General features: G+C 38.6%; 1 long non-coding RNA gene across 1 annotated transcript in view; it reads right to left on the bottom strand.

Moving 5' to 3' along the window:
• Positions 1 to 5,128: 5,128 nt before the first annotated feature.
• LOC106964765 (uncharacterized) overlaps positions 5,129 to 15,312 on the bottom strand; it is a 19,404-nt gene continuing 9,220 nt past the window's right edge. Inside the window, exons 2-3 of the long non-coding RNA XR_001428499.1 lie at positions 11,131 to 11,167; positions 5,129 to 5,235 (exon numbers count right to left, since the gene is read on the bottom strand). This is a non-coding gene — a long non-coding RNA (uncharacterized LOC106964765). The remainder of the gene's footprint in view (positions 5,236 to 11,130; positions 11,168 to 15,312) is intronic.

The following is a 15,312-nucleotide window of genomic DNA, read 5'->3' as shown; positions in this document are numbered from 1 at the left end:
GCTGGACTGAGACCAAAAATAGCCCTGGCATGATTATTTATAAGGCAATCCCAATTCTGTCACAAAAACACTCAAGGACATAGTTCACACCTTAGTCCTAAACCAAACCCAGCACCTCTTCTTATGGGACCCAAAGCATTTCATTGTCGTTGCTTTTGTAAAATGTAAAAATGAATTATGTCAAGTGAAACTTTGATATATTTTTTTAGTCTACAACAGTAAAATAATTCAGAGGGTACCTCCCTGGGCTCCCTGCATGAGAGGAACGCAAGAAAAGTAAATTCTTAAAACGATATTTCAGCTTGTTTGAGGCGTACTTTATACCTTTCAGAAAATAAAATTAGAAAAGGTGCAAAGCCAAAAATTTGAAACTTCAAAGCTGGAGAATGTAGATAATTATACTTTATTAAAATGGAGATTTGGGGATCAAATGGGTTTTAGGTGGAAGCTCTCATTCACTCAATTCATTGATCATAGGCAACATATTGAAAAAAATAATTTATGGTCAATCTCACCTGGTTACTCTGTGACCAATGCAAAATGATCTTCATATATCCATTCTGAGGCTTTGTGGTTCTGCTCTGGGTGTGTGCGTGTGTGTGAGCCCTCACTCCATGTGTTTGTGTTTGTACAGTGGGGCCGTCTGAATTAGCTCGAGCGTTTTCCTGGTGTGAGACTCTGCAGGCGGCGAGCTTCTCTCACAAACACCATCTGTCAACAACAGGCTCACCTGCGAGCAAACATTTAGTTCAGGAACCTTCTCATCCATCCGCTCACACCTACACTCGCCGAACTACGACTCAGTGATGTCAAAGCAGGAAATAATGTGATTTCCCACTTTGTCCGCTTGACAATTTCAACTGCTTTGCAGCCACGGCGCACAGAATAAAACTGTGACAGAGAGAAACTACCGAGACACATTAAAGAGGGGGACCGAGGAGCACAGAACAGGACGTTTGACACCTCGTCTGAGGATGAAAATTGGGGGGCGAGGCGGGAGAAAGGAGGAATATGCAGAGTGGGCAACGGCACAGCGAGAAAGTGAGAAGAGGAGAAATGAAGACACACTATTACCAGAGGTGTCGGACTAAATTAACTTCTCATCATCACTAATTAGCCCCTTGTCCCCTGTTCCCCTCAGGTGAATCCTACCTACATTATTGTGTTTATGTGATGTTTTTCTCTCGTCCGCCGTCTGACGTGGGAATAAGGAGTCCCATCTTAGATCTAACACCCCTTCTGACTCAAAAAATGAGATTGTGTGTGAAAATCATTGTTTTAAAGTGTTTATTACAAAAGCCTGAAACAAACAAACAAAAAAAAGACAGTAATGTGAAAAATTAGGACACCACGAGAAAGTTTGTGTTTTTTAGATATGAATGGACATGCAATAATTTTTTCATCATACTGAAAAATTCAAATAATATGAAGAGAGAAGAAAATACCTTTAAAATATTTATGCCTAATTAGAATGGCATGTAGTTATACACACGACATACCAACTACGAAGCATAGAGGTGGAAGCATTTTGGCTTGGGGCAGCAGAACCACAATGAATCCCACTTAGTATCAGAGAGGTCTTCAGTAGGGGTGAATAATACGGGTGATTTAAAGATTTATTAGGATATTTGGTGGTAATATTGTGATAATAGTGACCATAAGAACTATTTATTATTTCTTTTTTAGTCATCATAGCCCCGCAATCACAAAATCTTGAAAATCACACTCTCTAGGACACCAGTCATCATATTTCTATCAATAAACGGCACACGTTAACTGCATTCATATTTCTAACTTACTGATATTTTATTGATTGATTGATTGAGAAACTAACAATCCTCACAAGTTTTGTGGTGAATTTATCTTAACAATAAATCAAAGTCCTTATCACAATAAGAAATTGATCACAATAAATGACAAATGATACGATAAATGTGCAGCCCTAGGGAAATTTGAAACCATGTTTAAAAAACAGAGCTGGATCAGAGTTGAAACCTGAGTGACAATGATCCAAAACAAACCAGTTGGTGAACAACCACAGGCTGGAGCCGAAGAAACAGAAAGTTGTGGACTAAGGCAAAGGTCAATCTCAATCTTCTGGACTGTGGGAAGATTTGAAATGTACCTGCAAGAGATCCCTCACATATCTCACAGATGGAAGTGAGGAGGGGTGTCAAACCGTCATCATCAGAGTATAGTCGACGGCTACAGGAAGCATCTCGGATAATGGCATAACCTCATGAGACAGTGGGGGCTACAAACTTTTTCCTCAACTTCAATTCACACATTTCTTTTCTTTTGAGTAAAACAAAGTTATTTTTTGTTGTTCAAGTGCAAGTATACTCATTTCTTTTGCACAGAAAAAAACATTAAGCATCAGTCTTAAGGATTGAAATTTAACGGATTGTCCGAACTTTTCATGTCTTCAGACGCCACATTTTCACGTCTAATCTTGGACTTCTGACTAATTCCCTTTTTCTTGTTAAATAAATTTAATCTACAAACACAAAGACTTTCTCATCAAGAGCAGCATTTACTTTAGTATTAATAGTCCAACTGTTGACCTTTTCACAACTGGAACAAGATTCTGATTATGGTGTTTGCATCCGCTGCACACAGACTACATTACCCCTATATGAATTTACACTTTACACAGCATAGTGCGAACAATAACACTTATATTAAATTTTCAAACCAACGGCGATGTTTGCAGCCATCTGATGCTCGAATCTTATTGCTTGACACACAAAGACTGATTTCTCACTCGTCAAAAAGGTTATATGTGTGTAGGCGGAGATAAACAGAAATCCAAAACTATTTCTTTTTTTTCTTTTTTTCATGCTTAAACACACTTGGAGGTTTTATTGTCTTTCCATTCACTTTTTACCACCTAAATTAACTTTGGTTGCAAAACTTTCAGCCAGAATGAGATAGTCCGAAGAAAAAATTGCCCTAAATATTTCAGCATAAATCTCCCAACTATAAATCAGTTTAAGCAAAAACCTGTGAAAACTTTGGTTCAATTCCCAACTAAACATTATTCTAATTTTCCAGTGCAAAGCATAACCAAACAGATGAAAGGCCGTAATGTGATTTGCATTTTGGTCGTAGATCCCGATGCTCAGCTGCGACTTCAAATTCTACACGTTTATGCTTCAAAAACATGAAAGCAGTCTTTCTCACAAACAATAAGACGCATTCTGAGCTAGAATGTATTTGAGATATTGATAGAGACACTAATATTAAAATTTATTCTATGATCTGAAACATTTAAGTGTGTCAAAAAAAGAAAGGAAAAAAAAGAAAAACATAATAAATCTCTTATGGAGTAAATAGTTTCTCTAGAAATATTTGATGTTTGATAGATGTTCAAACAACAAAAAATTCAGCTAAGAAAGTAAAAGATTAAAGTAGCATGGTAAAAAAAAAAAAATTATGTATGGTTTCCAAGATTGGAGAAATTATCTATCAAGCTCAGATACATCGAGTGTGAACTTAAACCTACAGAACTGTTTTTACATGTTGCTCCAAATGGCATCGTAGGACTATTGAACTCCTCCCGGGATCTCAAAACATAAAAAAACTTAAATCTTTATCTAAATGTCTGGCAGGATATGCTAACATTCCTTGTATTTAAGTCTAAGGAGAGAGTTTTATTAAGGCTAACACTTTTATTTTGCTTTCTTTGGGAAATCCAAAAAGCTTTAATAAAACTAAACTTTCATTGTTGATGGTGTCAAACTTGTGCAGGATACAATGAAAATGTATTCAATAATTTATTTACTTACCCCAGTTTCAAAAAACCTAACAAAGTCTAAATTCAAATGTTTGCTGAAAATGTTAGACTTTTGGTAGCAACACAAATCAGTGTTTCATGACAAAAGTGTCTGTCAGTGTTAGCCAGTTAGCCAACCAGCAGCAAACTCCCTAATTAGCTTAGTACCCGTTTTCTGTTCATAATTCTTAATTTCTTATGTATTACTGGTGTATGACAAAGACATTTAAACTATACAGGTTCTCTTTGTTCACCAAGAATTTTAAAGATTGTTGTAAAGTAATCAGATTATTAAAATTGATGTTAATTAGAGCATCTCCGTAAAAAGATTGGCATTATCGTTCTGAATGAACGGGAGTCGCTTCTGAAGATTTCTGCCGTGCCACAAAGGCAGGCACTCGGACATAAAAAGAACAGCTCAGTTCTCCCGATTGTTTTGTTACGTTTTTATTTGCATCCATTTTCCTTTTTTGTCTTCTCTCTGTGTACTTCAGCTGGGACTTAATTTGAAGAGAAACAATTGCAGACGATGAATAACCTCACATAATGCATATTCATGGCATTTGAGAGGCAGCTGAGCAGATCCACTTGTTTCGAGATGCGACAAAGGTAGAGCGTTGGCTCTTTTGCTCCCAAATCCTTCCTCTGTCTTCGGTTTGCCCGTTCATTCCCTCTTAATTATCTCTGGAAATCCCTCCTCTATTTAAATCTTTGTCCTTTTTTCCCCACGCGCAGCCTCTAAACAGGCAGAAGCAGCAGCAAGGTGCGTGAGGAAAAACTTGGGTTAATCTTTGTCCCCAGAAAGCAGAGAAAGGATCCATAGGTTGGATGACATTTACCTGTGACATTTTAAAACGCAAGCATCGCAGTTTGTTTGTTTTTTTTAAATAAAATAAAGTCTTGCTAACATGTGAAACATGAAACCGCGATCTCTAAAACTACAAATATAAACCTGTATCTTGGCAGTGCATCGTAAGACAAGCAGACGAGAACAGCCTTGGCATTGTCGCGGCTGCAACAATCATAATCACAATAACATTGTGTCATAATCCCTGGAAAAAGGAAGCCAGGAACAAAGTCAGTGTGATAGCAATGATGCTCAGCTTAGCTGCCTTTCTCCTGTTCAAACAATAATCCTCATTAACAAACCCGTCGTCCCCCAATAAAAAAACACCCTCTGTATGGATCCGTATTACCAAACATCTTCTTCACACCTGTATAAGCCATTTTAAAATTTGCCAAACATACCATCCAACACTACTCACCTCATGTGGCGCAGTTTAAAAAGAAAACCTATCAGCCTCGCATACAAATTCTTCAAGTTTTTTTTTATTTCCTGGTAAACTGGTTTGTGGATGTTCTGTTCCTGTTTGCAATCTGGAAACCATGAAAATCTCTGTTTAACAAAGGATTGTGATGATCTCAAGCTTGTTTCTTGGCGTCGAGTGGCTGAAGAAAAGCTGAAAAGTGTAAGAAGGAAGATGAGAATGCCTTGTCATCTTCCTGGAGGTACTGGAAAGTTACTCTTCTTGTCTGCAATACACTTAAATCTATGACGGCGTATTGGGGATATTGTAGGTAACAAAAAGGGGGGAAAGGAGTACATTTCCACAAAAAAAAAAAATGAAATTTTGAGGCTGATCTCAGAAATTTTCTAGAAAAAACTTGGAAATTTTCTGAGTTTCAAAAGTCGAAAATGTTTGACTTTGATCTCAGAATTGCTGAAGTTTTTTGCATCAATATTTGTACTGTCCCAGAATTTAGAAAAAAAAAAAAGAAGATAGATTGGGTATTGATGACAATGTGTGTGATCCGTAAGGGCAGATCTATTCAGTCTAATTCTATTCTTTGTGCTCTGAGACATTATGCTTTATTATTTATTTTAAATCATATTTAGACTTCATAATTGTACGTTGAGTAATTTGAAAGTTTTATTGAAGTTTATTTTTACATGTTTCACCTACTTATTGTGTTTGTCAGTTTCTTTAATATTTATTTTACATTGGCTGTAATACTTCTAATAGCACTGACTGAACGACTAAAAGATGTTTTTACATGTTTGACCAAGATTGTGAAGCTCAGCGTGCTGCACTGGTGCAGAGCTATGAACCAAATTTGTAATTCAGTACATTTATGTCGATGTTTTAAAAAAAATAACTCTTTAGGTCATTCAGCATTGTTTTTTTTGTTTTTTTTTGCATCAGATCGGTATCAGCTGATACTGAAGCTCAGATATCATTATTGGAATTGAAAAAAGTGGATCGGTTCTTTCCTGCTAGAAATCCTATTTTTCATTCATGTATATTTTTAATTTGAATCCTAATTATGTCGATTAATGTACGTTTGCCAGGAAAAAAAAAAAAAAAACATTTGTCTGGTCTGTCACTGCTGCGCCGTTGTAGCTTTCGCGATAATCATCTGAGGTAATCAGAATTATGCCAAATGCACTTCTTGAGTTGTTTCCATTATTCACAGTGATCAAAAACACCTCCATAACACTGCCGGGGGTTTTATTCTTTTTTTTTATTAAAGGCAGTAATCCTCCACTTCAATCGTTTCCAGGATGAAAAATGCTCTTCTGACCAGCTGCAGCTGGAAGCCCCTCACTCACAATTCCTTTCTCTCTGATTACTCGGAAAAACAGGCAGGCCTGAGAGCTGCGATTCACCAGACCTCTTCAATTAGTGATGTGTTAATTAAAGAGCATCATCAGGTTCTCGTTAGTGATTAAACACCCGAGTGTGATTACTTAACTCAGCAGGACTCCCGACGAGTCATCTGCCCCCTTGATCCCTCAGACGAAGGCGTATGCGCGCGTTTGCGTATGCGCATTTGAAATTCAGCTACGCTGAGGGACTTTGCAACGGGAACAGATTCTCGCGCTCTCGCTGCATGTCAATGCTGCGATGAACACTGCATATGCAAAAGCTGCGAGGACGGCGTGTGTGTGCGTGTGTTTGTGTGTCCGATTAGAGGGGGGATTTTTGTTCACAGGCTGATGAGGTGTCTGAGGAAAGTTAATTGCCTATCAAGAGAGCAAGCCAGCTCAGCCTCTTCCACATGTGTGTGTGAGAGTGTGTGTGTGTTCGTTTGGGTTTGGATGTTTGTCAGGGCCTCTGTGTACTTGTCTGAGTCACTCCGCAAGCTAATTGCCTATCAGAGGACTGCTCGGCTTCTTTTTCCTTTGCTTAGATCAAGTGCATGTTTATGTGCATGTGTTGGCACACAGGAGAAAGCATGATACTCAAATGTGAATCTATTTGTGTTATAACTGAGCAAATGTATTCATATTCCTTCAGGGTATATATCATTTTACATGGTTTTGTCTTTGTTTTAGAAAGAAATTTTCAAAAAGGATTCTGAAGCAAAATGGAACATATTTTAATGCCTGGCTGTCCAGGAACCAAGAACAAAAAGCACTGCAGGCCTCACTTGGTTCAGTTCAGGTCAATTCTCATAATTACACAAAGACTAATCGAGAATTTATGTAAAACCCATATTTGTTTTCCCAGATAGTGAATGTCCCACTATGGGAGTTTCCTGTCTGTCTATTTGGATTTCAAAAGTCCATTTCTTTATTATTATTATTGTTTGGCCATCATATCAAAAATCCCTAATTTTAGCAAATCCACTGCTATGTTGTATCTGTATATCTGGGTTGCTAAGGATTTCTGTACGTTTGACAAAAATCATCTCCATGTCAGCAAGAATAAGAATGTGTATTTATACACATTGTACAAGTATTTATTCACCCATCCAAATCATTTCAGGGGTTCCAATCACTTCCATAAAGTCCTTGTTCCACAAACATTTACCATACGATGGTTTGCTCTCAGGAGCTTATTGATTTCCAGCACTGTACCGTGACATAAGGTGGCCCCTGTACAAAAAGATCAGCCATATAATTTCCTCTATACTAAATATTCCACAGTCAACTCCTGAGTGATATTCTACCAAAGTGGAGAGGAAAGGGAACTGGCAGGTTATGTATAAATCACATCACCCGTTCCAACCAGATTTTTATCTGACACACAGGCTCCAACACAACAGTCCCTCTACGGACCATCAAACTCTTGGGATTGAGTATTCACGCGACAGTACAAACTGGAAATCCCACCAGTGTAAACACGCTCTCCGGCCATTAAACTCAAAGCTGTTTCAATCCATTTTTTTTCTTTCATTCTGACCTTCTACCATGGATAAGTACTTGGTGCATAATGACGTCTCGTCGTACAAGATCTTAAAATATCACAGTATTTCTCATTGAGGTTTATTTGCTCTGCTGAGACTGGAAAACTAAATTCTTCAGTATCATGAGGAAGAAACCCTTTAAATATTTTACTTTTTTAAAAATAAAAATAAAAACATCAAAATAAAAAATAAAAAATCACTTTATTTAGCCCTGGGTTCACTCAGAACCTCCTCTGGAAACCTGAAGGCCGACAGTTCACCACTCCATAAAAAACACACGGCACAAATTAACTGCGTCCGGCCCTCTGAGGCACCGACGCTGTGCTTCCATAGTAATTACCAACGGTCACAACGTTAAGGCAGAATGGATTTTTCTGAAGCAGGAACAAAGTTGTTGTGTGTCTGCTGTGGTATATTTTTTTACCTCTGTCTGGTTTTCGTCTGCCGTTTTTGTCCCCAGCTGAGTAGTTTACCTCGAGAGGCCTGAGATGTTAATTAAGATGAATCCACCTCCAGTCTCTCTGCCACATTCGGCGGTATTATGCAAATGAGCGCGTGCAAAATCTCAGGCAGCACGGATCACATGCCCGCCGCCATCCCTTCCAACTCTTTGTAATATATAGCCTTTAATAATGCCCCACACACACACACACACACACACACACACACACACACACACACACGTGCGCAGAAAAATCAATATCCATGATTTAATAAAGCAATGTACTGATCCAACTGGCTCCAAAGGTCTTATTCCTGGCCACCAGAGCCTCCCCACAACAAGGAGCTCCAGAATAATAGATCTACGCCAAGTGTGCTAATTGAATGTGTGTGTGTTGAATGAATATATGAGAATGGACATTTTTCATCTCTGGGATGATGAAGTAGGATTTAATAAATTTACACACACACACACGCACGCAGACACCCTCAGCAGGTGAGTGTAGCTGAGTTGACACTTTGTCAGCACAATGTAATTTGACATAATGAATGCAAGCATCGTTACTGCTGTTAATTGGCCAGACTAATTATACTCGGAGGACGTCATTAAGGAGAGAACCCGCCGCTTCGCTCTCTGTGTGCATTAGTGGATGAGTGCGTTTGTGTCAATGAGTGTGTTTACAAGTCAGGTAGGGGCAGACGGAAAGGGAGGGAGGGCGCTCGGAGGGAGGAAACGGGCACAGGTGAAGAGAGGTGGGTTTCCATATCAAACCAGAAACGAGGTCCTGGATGCAGGCAGGAGGCTCCAGGAGGGAAACTCTTCGCATGTCAAAGCAAAACAGTTGACATCTTTATCATCAGGATTTTTCAAGGTCAGGAACAAGTTTTAAAAAACTGATGATGTCTTCATGTTGATGGTCCAGGAAAAAGAAAGTTAGTGGAGAAGCTTACTTTTTTTGGCTAGCAAATATTATCCCTTGTTTCTGTCGGGGGGGGTTTTTAGCTGGCTGGTCTTAAGACTTGGTCTGGTTTGACTCATGTATGTTTTTCATTTTTAGGGATGCGCCAATCACTTTTTTCACTTCCGACAGATAACTGAGGTTTTGTATCAGCCGATACTGATCTGATGCAGGAAAGCAGCGCTGAATTGGCATGAAACCTTTTCCTTTTTTTAAAAAAGGAAAAAAATCATACATAAATGTACTAAATTACAAATTTATTTGATAATTCTGCACCAGTACTGCACATTTAAAAACACCAATAGTTTCACAAGCTTGGTCAAACATGCACAAGCAACACAACTTTAATTTGTTCAGTCTGTGATATTAGGATTATAACAGCCAATGTAAAATAAAAAATAAAGAGACTGAAACTGACAAAAACATCAGGCTGGCTACCCTGGTCAAACATATAAACATAAACATCAAAACACCTTCTTTCAAACTGTCAAGAAAGTGAAATTAGGAATTCTAAATATAATGTAAAAAAAAAAAAAAAAGTCTAGCATAACACTGCTCAGAGCACAGAGCATAGAATTAGACTGAATAGATCTGCCTTTATGGATCAGGCACATTGTCACCAATACCCCATCTAAAAATGTTTTCAATATCTGCACTGATAAAGATATTAATATCGGATCAGTGCCTCTCTAGTTTTTTTTCCTCTTCATGACATTTTTTGCCTGATACAATAAATGTTAATTTATTCTGATGAATGATATACATCTTGTTGTATTACACAGAAAGCCCATTAGCAATAGCATTAGCACATGTGAGAAGTAACAATGCTCTGAAAATATGGTAGAAATGGTCGGACTGTAAAGATGTCAGATCTGTGTTCTGTTTGCTGTTCCCTGATTTTTATACACCATTAGGTAGCCATATACCCAGGTACACAGAGCTAGCTATCAGCTAATGAACATTGCTATTGGGAAATCCATTCTAAAAGAAATTGGCCAGGTGTGGAGCAACTTTTTTTGTTGACCAATAATCTCAGCAAAAGTCCTGTGGCTTTCTGGCTTTCTTTGTCTGTGCAATTTCAGCACTAATAGAGGGCGGAGTTTTACATTTTGCTGCTGCAATCAACTGACGAAGCCGTGTCTGCTGCTTGGCTGACTTTGTTTGTGGGAACGTGAATTAGAAGCGCTCAAAACCAGAACTAATGCACTCCATTATCATTAGGGGATGGTGAGGAAGCTGGAGATGCCTGCCGTGTCGAAATTAATTATCATTATATGAACACCGACAGCAGCGCAGTTTATCCAGAGACCTTTTCATACCGCAAAGAAATATATTCCTTTTAGGGCACAAGACGTACAACAGCAGCAAGTTTTGATTTTGTCTGGCATTATTATGCTGACATTACTGAAAAACAGCCAGGGCGTCTGATAATATGCTGGATTTAAAAGCTGGATTTTTAATGAATTTCGACTGCTCCTGGCAACTATAAAAAAGCCAAATCATCAGTGTGTAGGCAGCGTGTTTTAGAAGTTGATTGGTACAACTTTAACCCTTAACCCTTCATCCCAATTAAGGAGTTTGTGTGACATCTGACCATTACGCTTATGGTAAAATATGATTCAAAAGACCCAATCTATGCAACATAGTTTAAAAAAAAAAGAAAAGTTAAAACAGGATAGCTTGAAGAAGTCGATGTAGTAATACACTTGTAGGATAGAGGTGAAATGTAACGGATGCATTCATGAGAGGAAACTTTACACTGACCTTTCACTTGAGTTGTGTAAAATTATCATCATTAGATCTGAAAAGAAAAAAACAACAAACTAGTTTTAAAGTCCAAAAATGTTTTGGCCACATCAAATACAGTACCTTCCTAAAATATTCATAACCCTTTGAACTTTTTTACATTACAAACATTCATTGTGACATAAGAACACTAAATGTATCACTTTGAAGTGGAAGGAAAAGGAAATAAGACCAATAAGAAGTGTGGTGAATATTGGCATTCAGACCCTTTGAGAACCACAAAACTGTATCTCTTGGTCTTTGTTTTTACTAACTTTGTACATCTAAACACTGATATTTTTGCCCATTCTTCTATGCAAGATGGATTGAGCTCATTTAGACTGAAAGCAGAGCATCTGTGAACATTTTTCAAAGTGTTACCATAGGATCTCAGCTGAATTTAGATTTGAACTTTGACATGTACCCTGCTAGAAAGGGAACTTCCACCACAGTCTTAACCCTCCTGCAGTCTTAGTGCGACGCAGATGTCACAGTCGGACAGTGAGGAAGCGGGAGGGCTGTCCTGTCAGACTTCCCAAAACTACACAAAAAACAAACCTTGTAAAAGCCCACAGAGGGTCAGGGTGACACTTCCAGACCGCGCACAGGGTAAAAAAAAAACAAAACAAAAAAAAAAACTTTGCAGGGTCTCTTTGATCCGATCTCTTAAGATCACGGTAGGGTTGTTTTTTTCCTGTACTGCAGAAAAGTGATCCCACAGATCTGATGCTGCTACCATTGTGTCTCATCTGGGGGGTGGAACATTTTTAGTCTGGTAAAAAATGTAAAAAAAAATTATTTTAAGAGAAATTGAGCTCAGTGGTAGAAATCCCAGCCGGAACGCTGAATGGAATTGTGTAGGAAGGCAATGGCCAGGCTAGACTATTTCACATGTTGTCCTAAAAGTTGTGTTTTATTATCATCTGATCAGAACAACTCCTTCCACAACTTTTCCATGTCCTCTACATAAATCCCAAACAGAACTTCCCATAACCATCGACTTGCTACTCCAAAATGGAAGCTGGATTAGTGTAGTGCATGACTAAAACAGCAGCTTCCTTCCACTTCATATCGGTCCGTCACAGAAAATGTTGATTGCTGCCCTTTCATTGATATATATATATATATTGCTCAAATTGGAATTACTAAACTAATGTATTTAACAGAAACAAGCTAATTTTGAAAAACCTTCTTGGCACTAGAAATGTTTTGATAACTTTTTGCCACTAGAAAGAATGATGTGGTTATTCGGCCATATCAAAATTACCGTATTTTGCAAAACTGCAAAGGAAACTTTTTTTTTTTGCATCGCAAGAGTCACGTAATCAAGAACTCGATCTTACTACTGGCGAAAAAGATGAAGACGGCAGAAAGTGGAAGGAAGATTGTTTTTTACTGACTTTTCACATAAACTTAATCAAGTGTGATATCCAAATGTTGGCAGGGTATATTTTTGTAAGGCAATGTGATTTTTAATTAAAAGCAAAAGCTGGTAAAAAACTGAGTAAATTTTAGTAAAAGAAAACATCTCAAGTAACCAAACGAGACTTGCTCTTTGAACGTCATGTTTTCTGACTAAAACAGCATCAAATACGTTTTTATTTTGCTGCCCATTAGCTACAGCTGAGACACTTTGGAAAATTCTCAGAAACAGTATCAGATCGCAGTCTGCCAACGTGGAGGGAGGGGCAGCAAGTCTGCGATGGGTGAAACATGTAATTTCCTAATTCTGATCTTGCAAGACAATCCATCCTTATCAGTGTCTGATCTGCTCACTGGAGGGAAAGAAGAAGCTGAAGGCCATCACACACACACCCACACCCACAGAGAACAGTAGACAGAAGCATAAAATTACATTGTGGAAAGAGATAGAGAAGGAAAGACTGAGAGACTAGTGAGAGAACAAACAGGCCTATCAACACGACCACAGACCCAGATAACAAGATAAGACCTAATCAATCAATCCTTGCACACAGAGAAAGATTGCACTAAGTGGCTCATGAGTCCTGCTGTAAATTAAATCTGCACACTCCTTCAAGTAAGACAGAATGGAAGTGGTGAGAGTTAGAGAGAAAAGAGAAAGAGAGAGGGGGGATAATAGAGCCTAATTTCATCAGCGTGGCCCATGATGAAGCTTTTACACGGTGGTTTGAGAGGCCAAACTAAAAGGCTGGAGGTTTGGTGATATTGAATATGAGTGGTGTTTCATAATTAGATTTGTAAGGCGATAGGCAGGAATCACATTATGGGGTCTAATGCGGATCTCTGAAAGGGTGTTGGATCGTATGTGTGTGTATTTCAGTGTGAATGTCTCGAAACGCTCTTCCTGTCCGATGAGAAGCCAACAGACAAACGGTCATGATTCACTTTAATTCACTTGCTCCAGCAACATCCTGCCTCCCGACCGTATCCATGCTGCAAAGACAAAACAACACACACAAAAAAAAAAAATACCCAGAAATACGAAGACATGAATCAAATGTTCACGTTCCGCTTTTAAACAGAAGCGCTTGTGTTCCTCAAAGTGATAAATCAGGTTTTAAAGCAAGGTGCCAAAAAAAAGAGCTTGTTTCAGTTGGCATGTCATCATTTTTCAGTCACTGGGAAAAAAAATTAAAAAATGGCTTCATGGGGTAATCATTAAAACTCTTCAAATGTTTACTCTGACATCTGTTTGTGTGAGTATCAACCGTTTGCCAGTTTGGAGTACTTTTTTCCAGGGGAAAATGGCAAGTCAGCGCACACCACAGTTCCAAACATTAAGAGTAGCTAATCGGCCCGATGATGGACGCATCAAGCTGCCGTTTGTCCCGTAGTTGATTCATGCCGTCTCCGGGATGCAAGCAAAGCAAAACTCCATCCATTCATCGTCTATCCTCATTTATCCTCGCAGGCTTTTGGGGCGAAATGGTGTCTATCTCAAGTGATGAGTAGGTCAAAAGTAGGGTATACTGGACAGGTTCCCAGCATACTAAAGGATTTAAAAGAGACTCACAACTAAAGCTGTGCATTAAACATAGAATTGTGCAAATTCAAAATACAAAAATTAATTTGCTTAATGGAAAAGCTCCAATGTTGAAAAAATTACTGTTTTGTAAAAACGTTGTTGCGCTAGAATGAGTTTCTTTTTCCCACTGCATTGAAATAGCTGTATTCGCAAATGGAAACACGTTTTTTGTATTGCATGTGATCATGTGATCAACCACCGGATGTTACTACTGGTGGAAACGACAAAGAAGATGACAGGAAGCGGTAGGTGATTGATGGTTTGTTTTTTTCAGACAATGTGCAGCTGGCTCTGGTGAGCCGTTTCAAAAACATCTGAAATGTAACGTCACAAAACAGCAGGCACTACTAGCCCATCACTTAGGAACCCCAGCAAAGCCTAGCCTGTCACCTAGCAACCCAAGCAGAATTCTAGGACTTTTGGACAGAGAGTTTTACTGCTGTGAGCACTGTACAATGGTTCCTGGAAAAAACAAAAACAAAAACAAGTGTTTTGTAGTTGACTTGCCATCCAGAAACCACTTGTTGGTTGTGCAGGAGGATCTACTAATGCTTTTCAAAGATCAATGATTGTATAATTTAATAATCTGTTTGCAGCTACTTATTTGGGTTTAAAGTGACAGGAGGCCCCAAAACAATTCATACTGAAAGGAGCTCAAATAAGCAGAACTGGGCAGACTGAAATATTATTATTTAATAATTATTCTGTGCAAAAACTTGGAGAGCTTATAGATCTATCCTAACTTGTTCAAGGTAGAATAATAGCTAAACAATGCTCAGTTGGTACTGTTTTAGAAAAACATAATCATCCTACATTTGATCCACATTTCTGACCCAAACACCTGAATGTTGTACCTGAATTGGGGACTTATTGTACATTTTTCAATCTCTTTTTGTCCAGGTGTGTTGCCTCTGTTTCTTGTTCTTAGCCAACATGAGCACTCCAGTTGTTTCGAGATTCAACAAGTTGTGACCTCAGAGACAGAACTAGGTCAACTGGGTTGAGCTACCGTTGTCTTCCCATATCTCTGACAAGCCTGAACTCTGACCTCAACAGGACATTTCCCACAACTGCCTCTCTGAGGAGGAGCTTTGTCCTCATAGGTGGAGCTAGGTCCATTTTGCACAGCTGAATGGTTGCCACGGGAGATTAAA

This window comes from Poecilia latipinna, unplaced genomic scaffold (assembly GCF_001443285.1).
Source record: "Poecilia latipinna isolate Pla-1442-1.1 unplaced genomic scaffold, P_latipinna-1.0 Scaffold1716, whole genome shotgun sequence".
Taxonomy (NCBI): domain Eukaryota; kingdom Metazoa; phylum Chordata; class Actinopteri; order Cyprinodontiformes; family Poeciliidae; genus Poecilia; species Poecilia latipinna.
Note: the sequence above shows the minus strand (reverse complement) of the source record. Positions and strands in the feature narration are given on the sequence as shown.